Below are 13598 nucleotides of genomic sequence, written 5' to 3' on the forward strand. Positions count from 1 at the left end.
TTCTTATTTTATTATTTTAGTAGTATTTTTTTTTATTTGTAATATAAATTAGGTGCTCATGCTTTATAGTTCATGTATATAATTTATTATAAGACAGTAAATAGAAATTTATTAATTAATTTTTTTTTAGTGATACTATAAAATTTAAATGATTTAAATAAACCTATTTTATTTTATATAATTTTAACATTAGATAAATTATAACATAATTATCTAGATAAATTAAAATATAATAAATGTCTATACATTTTATCTAAATAATTTTCAAATTTGATTAACAGCTATTTTAACAAACATATTATTATTATAATTTAGGTACCTACATTAAACTTTAATACACTGGTACATTTAGCTTTAAAAAAACAATATTAATTCCATTAATATATATGAAATATAATTATGTACTTATATATATTTTAAATAAAATATTATTAGTAAATAGTAATAAATTATGATAAATCTCGTCTCATGAGTATTATTGCTAATATTGGTAGATATAATAATATAATAAAGTACTTATACAAGATAAACCCAATAGGGTTGTCTCAATAATTAATCATTCATAGCAATTACCGGAGTTATTGTGCGCTTATAAAAATGTTGTATTTATAAAAAATATTAATATAAGAAAAAAGAGTAGAATAAAAGTTAAATTTAAATGATATTCTTTATCATTATTAATTACTTTTTTCATTATAATAACTAATTATATAGTTATTACCTAAAGTTCTAATACAATTTGGTTAAAAATTGTTTTCATACGTATAAAAACCAATTTATTTATTTATTATTTAATGAGAATAAAAAATCTAATAACTAATAAATAATTTCACTCGTTTTTGTTGAATTAATATATTAGTACATAGTAATTCGTATGTTTATATATAACTATTTTAAGCAAGATAAACCATAATTAATATCGGGATTATGTATTCAAAATAAAATAAAAACACTTGTCATTTTGTCACTAGCATACTATGTATAAAAGTTGTTAATACCTAAGTTTTTTTTTTTAAATTACAATCAAGTCATGTTTTTTTTTTTTACTATTTGTGTTATTGATAAAAGTTTTAAAACTATAAAATATAAAAAAAAAGTCCAATCTCCCTCTCTCTTTAAATGATAATTTTAGTAATCCCAAGTAGTAGGTAAATTTGATATTTATGGACAATTGGAAAATTATCGTTTGATTGGCTGGCGGTAATTAAGTTACCCATTTCACGACGGTCAATAAAAGGTACTAGGAATAATTTATGTTTATTAAACAACGACCAAGTGAATGCTTTTATTTGGATTAACACCTTGGCACATTAATAAAACACCTCGCCCTCATTTTTAAAGCAAATGAAAAGAAGATAGAAAAAAATAAAGTGTATATTATGAAGTTGATGTTTTTTAAAACGAACGGTTATTGTAGAAATATTGAACCACCTCAATAAGACATTAAAATTAGTTCTTAAAATAGTAATAAACCTTTATCAAAATTATTATTTTCACAGTAATGTAAGAACCAAAAAAGTTGATTAAAATACGAAAGTTTTTTAAAATATAATTCAGAAGCACTTAAAAACTGTTTTTTTTTTTTTTTTAATTATTACATTAATAATAAAATTATTATTATTATTATTCTATATAATCAATTGGTAACGGTATACGAGAACGAAATTACATATCATTTAGTATTTAATTATATAAGTTAATTTATAGAATTTTTTTAGTTTTATTTAAACTATAATAATTAATCCATCGTAACACAAGATTCGTATAGCTATTTAAATATCAAATACATTCACTTTCGTCTTAAAAATCATTTATACTCGCTGAACCTTGCTCTTGGCTCAATAATATCTCAAGGCTAAAGAAAAATCTCTGTACAGATTTATTAGCATAAAAAAAAGTTAATTAAAAAAAGTTTATATATCACTTCAAACGTACTACTGTTGTCCGCTAACTATATATATGGTTTATTAGAGCAGCTACGCAATGCCTAAAATATTGTATTGTTTAACCTAAAAAAAGACTATCGATAACGTACGATTTATACAAATAAACAGTTTTAATAAGAATGTTCTTTTTGAAAATTTTAAAATAATTAGTATTGTTTTTTTGTTAAAAAAGATTATGCACACAATTGAATCTGTTTTTATTGTAGATAGAAAATGTACTAGATTTTTATTAATCATTATATTATGTTTAAAATGTGTAATAAATTAGTTATTTTGTATACAATACTATAAACGTATAAAATGTATTGTTTTCAAAATAAAATAAATACTTATTATAGAACTCTACATAATATGCCTTTATGTGATAATATGTAAGTTATGCATGAAAATAATAATCATCACTGTAATAATATGATGAATTATGTATTATAATTTATAACTTATAGTTAAGTACTGTTGTACTAATATAACATAAATTATTATTAGTTATTAGTTATTACTAATGAATAAATTCTATAATTGTTATCTTTTGAACATGGAAAGAAATACTAATTAGAGCTTCCACTGATTAAAGATTAATAATTATTACAAAAGTAAAGATGAATATAGTAGAAGATAAATGATAAATATAATATCTAATTACTCTTTTACCATTCATGTGATAAATTATCATTGCAATTGCTAAGTTAAGAATATACCTATTTAAATAATATTATTATTAAAATGAGAACTTATAATAGTTTTTGATTAACTTACATTTTTCACGAGTCTTTTTAAATTATCGTTTTAAAATTATTTTGAACAGTATAAAAGTATATAGTAAAATTTAGAAAAGTAAGGTGTAGACAAGTTGTTGTTAACAAACTCATTAAGTTTATCATGATAGAAAAATTTTTTCTGTAAATTTAAAATAAAAACAAAATATGTTCATTCATTTATTTAGTGAAATGTAGAATTTTTAATTTACATAAAAATTAAAATGCAGCCAGCTTTTGTATTCCTTGGAGATCTTATTTTGGTCATTAAATATGTAATACGTAAACGTATCCACTAAACTATTGATTACATTTTGAACCACTAAAGACAATTTGATTCTGGCTTTTCTAAAGACGCACATTATGAGAGGAAAATTTTCAATCATGAAATAAATTACATTTTTTTAGTATAATATTATGAATATTAACTATATATTGTATTGATTATACAGTTAATTTAAAAACACCGTAAGTATTGAAAACTTAAACATATTTATTTTGAAAAAATCTGAAATTTTTATTATTTAATATTTTTTTATATATTCATTAATCATTTCAAATAATATTTGTAAATTTTTAATTTTCACTTAAATTATTTATGAATATGGATGTCTATTATTAAATACTATAAATACGAGCATACTCGTACAAATTGTTTAAAGGGAATATTATTGACAATATAACTACAATTAACTAGTTAATTATGTGTATTATATTATATTTATTGGTAAATACATCAGAATTTATTATTATTAACTAACTTCAACATTAATGTATATAAATTCAAAACCAATCTTTAGTTAATTGAATTATATAAATAATACAAATCAACTTATAAAAACATAATATTTAATATACTAGCTCGTATTATTATTTCATTGACAATATAATGAACTGAATTAATATTAATATCTACTTTATGTTTTTAGCTACAACATCTATAAAAATATACACATGTTTATTTTGTGGTTAAAAAAATAAAGTTATAAGTTATAAGTTTTTTTATTTTTTTTATTTTTCTTATGTTATTCAATTAGTATACATAAATTATAAATTATATGTATTTGGTTATTTTGGTATAATATTAAGTCTATCATAATATTTACATTCATAGTATGATTAAACAGTTAATAATTTAAACATTTTTCTATTAAATATTTTATCTCAGACATTTTTTATTTATTGCATTTTGTAGGTATTTGCTAAAAAATACTTAAAAAAATATTTTTCATCATTGGAATGTGTGTTTTTTTTTTTTTTATACATTATTAAGATTTAAATTTTATTTCATATATTTTTAATAATCTAAAATTACTTATTGATTTTTTTCTAATATAAAGTCTACCTATTAAATACATAAAATAATATAAATATCAAAACAATTATTTGTAAAATGCAAGACAAAATAGAAACAGATGATTAATATTATTGAATTTTAACAATAATATAGTAACTAAAACATTTTCAAGTAAATGTATTTTTCTGTTTTTTCAAGAAACGTATTTCTATATCATTAAAGACTTTTTTACTGGCTTTTTATAAAAGAGTATGTAACAATTTTATACGTTTCTTCCTTGGCTACTATAAATCATAAAACACATCCATTTTAAAAATAGACTAGAATAAATTATTGTATAAACGTTACATATTGTTCAATTTTCTGGATTGTCTCTTGTGGTTTTATACGCCATTAATAAGAACAAATACATTATTATTATTATTATTATTATTATTATTATAACCTAGGTACTTATAATTATCTACATACGCAAAGCGAATAGTTACAATATCTTATTAATTTTTCTATCTATTAAGTATATTTTTGTCATTCACGTCGAATCGCTAATAAAACAATTAATTATCCACCTGATCAGATGACGTAAAGAAGTAAAAAAAAGTGTTTGGCATTATGAACCGAGCGAGAAATGTATTGATTAAAGGTTTTGGCGTTTTTTTCAAGTATGACTTCTCATCTTGACCGTTTAATAGAATATATGTTTCAGCGTTAAGAACAAATTTGATCTAAGTGGTATTTTTTTTTTTTTTTTTAGGGAAAACTAACATTTTACAATTTCCAGTATCTTTTTCAAAAGATAAATATAAATTATACAACATCAGTTTTTGACAATTTTTATTCTTTTTATGTATCATTCAGAAACCAACAAAAACCTCAAATTTACCTAAAGACTAATAGACTTTACAGAGACTTTAAATTATCACCAAATTGTATTTTTCTAAATATTTTATTGTTTTCAAATTGGGTTCTTTTTTTATCTATCTATTTATAGAAATGTGTATTCATTTTTCTATTTATTTTGATATACTATATTTTTTTGTTAGTCAAAAGGCTTGATGATGTACCTAATACAAGATTTCTTTATAAGAATTAATAAATCTATGACTACTTAATTCTATTTAAAAATATAAAAATACATGGACAATAGACATAATATATTTTTTTTAATCGTTTAATGCTTCAAATGATTGGTTTTAAATTGAATTTTTACTATTATGTGAATTATTTATTAATCAAACCAAATACGAAGACATTTAAGATTACAGAAATGTATAACAAAATAAAATAAAATTGATGTGTTTCATTATTGTAATTATATTTAAAATGTTGTTCTAAATCCTTTGATACTTTAAAAGAATGGCAAGTGGATATCACTCTGATGTACATTATGTGTCGAGTGGGTCCTATTATGAGTTTGTTAAATTTGAATTAATTGATGAGAAACTGTCACTATTTGTATACGGTCTATTGTTTAAACTGTATCGTACGAATTCTTTATACGTTCGGGTAAAAAAGTACATTGTAGGACGCGGACACTTTATACTATTATATATAGTTTATAATATATATAATATAATATAGGTACTGTAAATATAAGTTATGTATTAAAATTTTATAAAATTTTTATTACAAATGTTATAAAATATAGTGTATTAACAAGTTAAAATAATGTAAGTTGTTTTTTTAATTTACTACTATATTGTTAATAGTTATGTTATAAAGTCTATTACCACATTCTTCCAATTGTATTGCTTGCAAAATTGTCCAAAAACTCGGATTAACTGTTGCTACTAATTTATTGAATAAATTTTTCTACCCTTTACTGAAATTATTTGTTCGATGAGATAGTCAAATACGACAGTCATCGTCTTAGTGAAATGCATTTCAACGATAAACGCTAACTATAATTTGATTAACTTCGATATCCCGCTTCTAAAATATATACGTATAGATAAATTATTATAGATAGGTAACTTATAACTCACGATTCCTTTCTATTATTCTATTTGGAATAAATAATATGTACTTAGGACTACCAAATAATATTTTAACTTAGTTACATTTTTAATAAAATTGGTCATGATTTTAAACTTGTTTATATTATATAGACTCTTTATATTTATTATAATAGTACCTACAAAGTTTCCACGTTTTGCACTTTTAATGATCGGCCGTACAAAGTGATCTAGAACTTTAAATGATACATCTTTAAATACAACTAACAATTCTGAGCAGAAATGGTCAATCCGCCTATAATATCACTAATTATTTATCGTTGTGTATAAAGCCATTTATTTCACTTTTTATACTACGATGCGTTGATATAATTTTTTTTTTAGATAACGTAATATTTAATCATTATAATAATATACATTTATAAAAGAAATATTGTCTTTTGAAAATTTTGAAATTTTTTAATTGGAAAATGAATCACTTATTAGAAATATTGTATTAAATTTTCAAGCATTTTCGCCCATCCATAAATAAAAAAAAAATTAAAAATGTATATCCTCATTGTAAAATCAATACATTTACCATTCCATTTAAAAAATATTAAAATTATTTTTATCAATTATTTTTAAACAAAGTTATAAATCACTGTCAGTTAATTACACCTTTAAATACATACAAACTACAAAGTGATGCAATTAACTTAATATCATGTTTAAATAATTTGGACATGGACAGAGTTACTAAACTTTCTAGTATGCACGGTTATGCAAATGTCGTACGTAATTTATAAAGGGATAGTATGAATATATGTGTATATATAATATATATAACACGAGTTGTGCACATGTGACTTCCATTTCTATATACTTATGAATTAAAATAATTGATATATTACTATAATAGGGGCAGCTAAAAATCGCAGGACTAGAATAGTAGAATAAAAGCATTCTAAATGCATTTTAAATAAAAATTATTTAATAGTATAAGTATATAGTAGTATATACATGTTAAGAATTTATAAAACATTTAAAATATTTAACATCTTTAAAAATCACTAATTCATTATAAATCAATATATTCAATATTAAATAATATTAGTGTTAAAATCTGTTCATATTAATGTTAGATATATTATAAACAGATGTCAAATTTTATCAGTTAGGTATTAAAATATATTTATATTTTTAAAATCATTAATATTTATTTTAAACGAAAAAATAAAAATAATTAAATAATTATTTTTAAATCATCTGAATTTATTTTAAACTAAAACTTAAAATTATTTTTATTACAGATTATAATATCAAATTGTTTTTACTAATTATATATTATTATAATATTATAATGTTATACCTATATTTGTTAGAAATGGTGGATATTTTTTTCATAAATTCAGAAACGACTAATTTTCAACCAAAATTCTTTATAAATAATGTTTTTCTGCATTTAAAATAAAAAAGTATATAATAAATAATATACCATACAATTATATTATATAATATATTAATTATGTATATATACTATACAAAAACTTAGTAAATAAATGTGAAATATTCTTTACTACTGAATTATTAGCTTATAATTAAATATAAATGAACCGTCCATAAATGGTGAAGAAATATTTTTAAAATAAGGTATGACACCTTTAAAACGCTCTTCTTGAAAATTCCAGAAATCCACGAGGGAAATATTTCATTCAAAGACCCCAAAAAGAAAAATGTATTTGTTTTCAATGATAAAAAAACTTTTCTTTTTACAAATGCGAATTTTTAAGTAGTTAGGGTATACTTGAACACCGTTGATATTCGTTATTCTATCGTATATTATATTGGTAATATTACACAAAGCATATTGACGCCGTTGGCTGAGAATTCATTTATTTTAGTAGGTCAGATAAAGTATGACTTTTTATTTCGACGAAATATATGTTCGAACTTCATTCGTATCCGTGATTTACATGTATTAGTCGTATCGCATGTTTTCGACATTACTTTCACGTTGCTTTGCACTCAGTATTTTAAATGTGATATTTTTTCTTTTATATAAATATATTCAGTTAACTAGTTGCATTTAAAAACATTTTGAGACCACTTTTACACAGAATATATTATGTACCTATACATTTCACGGAATTGCTGTTGAATACCAAAGATTATTCAGTTTGTTTTAAAATTATTTAAGTATGAAAACGAATAGAAATAAGTAAAGCAAACTTCCAGTAAAATAAAAATATACACGATTTTAAAATGTCTGTGAAGAGTCTCATTTTCTCATAAAATATATGAAGTAACATAACCGTCATAACCTGCTAGAAGATCTCGCAAAAAGAAAATAAGAAAATAAATTAAATGATTTCATAAAAATATCGTTATTAATACGTTTATAAATAAAGTTCATATTTACCATAAATTAAAAAAAAAAATAATATAAAACACAACCATAAATTTTATTTATAACAATGATCAAAATAGTGCCTGTTAAAAAATCAGCCTCCCCCCCCCCCCCCAACAACCAAGACAAAATTATTTAACTGTCACTGTTAGATAGCGTTAACACAATAACACTAGAAATAATTGAATAACTATGAATAAAATAATATATGGTACGTAGATATGGTAATAAATTACACTTTATATTAATAATTATCATTAAAATTACCATAACACAATGAAGGTAGTAGAACTTATTAACAATGAAATTAAATAATAAAAGAAACAATATACCTGCAGTATTCATCATATTATATTGATTATACATATATTATAGTAATTATACATATTGTATATTTGTATGCATATAGTTGCAATAGTATTACCTACCAACCTATTCATATAAGTAGATACCTATATTCATAGGTATTTTAATTAGTATACGGGCTAAAACGGTCATGATGAGAGGGTTAATTAAATTGCCGGTGTCATAGGTACACCATATAAATACTTTGGGTACTTATATCGTCACTAGAAATTAGAATGTCAATTAGAATTTAGAAATATATTATTATAAATAATTGATAAATATATAAATGTTTAATCGTAATTACATTTCTAGGTGTTTATAATTTACTTATACTGAGTATTTTTTTTATGAATAAGTAACTATATTAATTGTCTATCTGGTTGGGTGTTTAAAAAATGTATACGAAATAAATATAATAATAAATATTTATAATTTAAGTATTAAAACTACCTGTCTACCAGGAGACAGGAGTTAATATTACAGCTTACATTTGATATGAAGAGAACGGGCGTATAAAAGTTATGTAGTTGTGACTTGTTTTTGTACTTCTGTAGTGAATGATTATTAATGTGCATGCCATCTATCATGATACGTAACTTTCGCACATGTCACAAATGCTCTATTATCGAACGAAATCGTTTCTTTTAGTAAATTTATTTATTATTTTTTTTTTTTTTGTCTATGGTCCAACATAATAAGAAAATATTTATTTATTGAATTAGACTTCTGAAAACAGATTTAAATTTTTCATTAGTTTTAGTGTAATGTAGGATAACTTATTTAAAATTTAAGTAGTGGGAATAATATCGTTTTAGTAGTTTTTTTATTGGTAGATTGTAGGTACAAACAAAGAATAATTCAAGAAAATATTTGGAAAAAAATAATGACCATATTTTGTAATTCCCATGATTTCATACGGAATTATCGTACTTGAAATAAGACCGGTGTATACTTCATACAATTGGTTTCAAATTAAAACCATACCTAAATCTTAAATTTTGAAATGGTCGATATCGATGTTAGGTATAGAAAATAAGTATACTGGCCGTATAGGTACTGCAGACTATAATAATATGTAGATGGTCAATCTATACGTTTAATACATTTAATAAACAAGCCAATAACGAAAACAATAATAATCCAATATCCGCATTATGGGTTTTTTCATTTCTTACTAATGATTTTTTTACTAAACATGGCAAAATAAACAGATAATAAAAAAATTCACAGCTAGAATAATTGGAAAAAAGCAAAATTAAATTGATTTATTTGGAATCAGAATGACGTGAGACGAATTTATGTACTTTTAAAAATTAGATTTCTATCTCATTTATAAAAAAATAAACATGCCTATCTATGTTTTAAAATCCGAGCCCTACTTATTACTTATACTTAGCTATTGATTACTGACAAGTAACAACAAATGGCTACCTAAATGAATTAAACCATATAAATATGATACTATTATTACAGATATTATACAAAATGAAAGTTAAATAAGTAGCATATCGTAATTATAGGTAAATTATTACTTTTACTTTTATTTTATATGTACGTTATTTCTTAAAAAAATATATTTCCACGGAATATATATCTGGGGGGCGTAGCTCAGATGGTAGAGCGCTCGCTTAGCATGCGAGAGGTACCGGGATCGATGCCCGGCGCCTCCAGGAAATAATTTTTGCACATTTTTACTACTGATTTATATTTTATTTTTCGCTAGACTTATCAAATACTACTAATAATAAATATATATTTATTTTATTTTTTTTACACCATGTGATTAATTAAATAATATTTTAAAATTTATTCATATTTAAAATAACATGGAACAAAATATTTTAAGACTTCATCTTTTGTAATGAAGAAAACATTAGAGTTAGAGTTTTTTACCAAAATCTAATTAATATAATGTAAACATTAATTTTACAAATTAATTGATTAGTTAATATAAAATTGTTGTGTTATTTAATGTTTTATTGATTCAAATATAACTTGTGTTATGCTAAAATTAATTTTTATATTGCAGTAGTATCAGCTCATATAACTATGTATACGAAAATTATAATAATATTAGTGATGAATTCTTACATCTTAGTTGCAAAATTATCTATCTAATTTTGATATTCATATTATAATACGTATATAGTTAATCATCACAAGATTATGACACCGATAATATTTCAGTTCTGATATAGAGAGAGAATTATTAAATTATACAGTGTAAAATTACCTAAGGAATAGGGCAGTACAAACGATATTTACCTGCTTGTGTTTACAATATTGTCCTTTCAGCCATATCATATAATTCGTAGAAGTTGGGTTATGTGCTGTGGAGCTCCCACAGTACCGAGCCATACCGAATTCTCAATATTTTAGGTAGCTGGTATTTCATATAAATATTGATATGTATTTATACAATATAATGTTTGTGTTGATGATTATGTAAAATAACGTTATTTGTTAATAGCGAGTAAATGAATGATATGACTTATTTTCAATTACAATTTGAATTGCTGATAATGTAATTAATCAAAAATGATAATTTTATGGTTCAATAACAGTATAAATTATACAAATGTTTACTATACTATTTTGAAATGTCATCCCTAATACCTGTAATACCATTCAACATAATAACAATACGTCAATATACATATCATACTTCTACGGTATTGATGTGATACGTTTGAATGATCCCAGTTTGCACTATCAAAATTAATATTATGTTACTATAAAAATGCGGTCAGAATATTTGTACCTCGACTCATCTAAACAGGCTTAAGTGTAAAAACAATAATATTGTCTATTTCAATCATTTACATTATAATTACAAAGCTCGATGAAATAGTTTTAATATTTGACAATTCGCACCTATCAATATTATAATAACGTAGGTATTTAAATTTTTAATATAAGATTACCATTTTTAAATAAAAACCATTTGTATTTGTTTATATTTGTCATATTTTAAAATCATTGAGAAAATCTAAAGTTTTTTTGACAAAAAAGGTTTTGTTATAATTCAAAAATATGTTAATATATTCATGCTGTTTTTAGATATAATATTATTTTCAAAATATTTCGAATCTTTCGATTGATTATATATAGATTTTTTCGATTTACATTTATTGATTAATTTTTTTTATGTTAGTCAAAAAGCTTGAAAATATAATACAAGATTTCTTAAAATGTACTACTATACTGTATTTACCTACTTATGTAGTAAATTTAGAATACATAAAACATATGCATAATTTTTCTTTATACTTTATAGACATATTTTGAAATTTTAATTTTGATAAAATTAGATATTTAAACGAAACATAATAATTTGTCTGTTTTTTTTTTAAGATTTTAGTTACTATATTATAATTCAAAAATATATTAATCGTAGGAACTTGAAACATTTTTGTATTTAATTTATTAATATTTTCTATACATGCATGATTAAATTTTCAAAATATTTAGAGTAATATTTTAAGCTGTTTACACAAAGCTGGTTAAGCTGTGAACCTATTCACGCATTATTTTAAAGTAGGCAGTATTCAGTAGTATTAACTTAATATATTTTACTAAACTATAAATATGTGATATTTTTGTGAAAAGTTAGTTCAAACTACCTAATTAAGAAAACACTTCCTACTAAAATAATAATTCATTGAAGTAGACACTGAATGTTGATACGTGAATCTCCTTTGCACCTTTGCACACAATCGTTTTTCGTAGACATAAAATACACCATTCATTAAATTTGAAATTAACATATCTATTACAGTATTACGGTGACCTACTCGTTAAGTAAATGTATACTCGAAATCTAAACTATATAGCAGAGTAAGTTCCTCGATTCTTATATTATTTTAAAATTTGATAGGCACACTGTGTAGGTAGGTAGGTACTGCATTTCCCAGCCACTGCTAAAAACGACGGAATTGTCGAAAAACCAACACATTTAATCCATCATTTTTTATCTCGTATATAATTTAATATGGCATTTTCCAATGTGAATCGCTCTAAACAATAAAACGGACTACAGTATATAATGTTAGGTTTTCTCATGTAATATTATAAGGTATTATCCTGAAGACTTTATTTTTGTATTACACTTCCCGCCCACAGTTAAAAAGATTGAATTGTCGAAAAACCAACAATTTTAATCCATCATTTTTTTTCTCATGTTTAACTTTGTATAGTATTTTCCGATGTAAATCACTCTAAACAACTAAACGGATGGTAATGTAATATTAAGTTTCTAATTATTAAATTTAAAAAAGTAGAATAATTATGTATGTAATTATATATTGTATAAAATATTTGCTATCATGAAAAAATCAATTTTTATTTTATTCCTCTCGAAATCATTGTTCAATTGTTGAGAAAAAAGTGTTTTACTTCACAATGAAAGTACAAGTAAATCGAATAAATCTTGTAAACTTTAATGCTTTTGAAAACGTTTAGAGAAATAAATAAAAATATGGCATTCTTCGGTAAGATATAATGCATTTCAGAATATATATATATAAGTAATCAAGTATCATAAAAATAATTTAATAAGAACATTCGATATTCATTTTAAATTTAACAATAGGACGATTATTTCAATTAGATATAGTAAAATGTGTTTTTGAAAAGATAAATTTAACTGAAATGTGAAATCATTAGAATTTTAAGAAATATATTAACGCTGATAATGGTATTATGAATCGGAGGACAAGTAGCGTTTCAAATAGATACCTATTATACGTATTATATTATAATATGTAAATAAATCATGATTAATGAGATCACATAATATAATTTATTCATAAACACCAAACGCATTGAATTTAAACGAGAAAACCTGCAGGGTAATAATATAATATTATGTTCATCAACAAAATTATACTGTATGCAATTAAAAATTTA

General features: G+C 22.4%; 1 protein-coding gene and 1 non-coding gene across 2 annotated transcripts in view; one reads left to right on the forward strand and one right to left on the reverse strand.

Annotated features, from left to right (window-relative positions):
* The window catches only part of LOC126549931 (uncharacterized), a 40981-nt gene that overhangs the window by 16202 nt on the left and 11181 nt on the right, over nt 1-13598 (reverse strand). The window lies entirely within an intron of this gene.
* On the forward strand, nt 10288-10360 carry Trnaa-agc (transfer RNA alanine (anticodon AGC)). The gene has a single exon. It is a non-coding gene; the product is annotated as a tRNA-Ala (tRNA).

This window comes from Aphis gossypii, chromosome 2, assembly GCF_020184175.1.
Source record: "Aphis gossypii isolate Hap1 chromosome 2, ASM2018417v2, whole genome shotgun sequence".
Taxonomy (NCBI): Eukaryota; Metazoa; Arthropoda; class Insecta; order Hemiptera; family Aphididae; genus Aphis; species Aphis gossypii.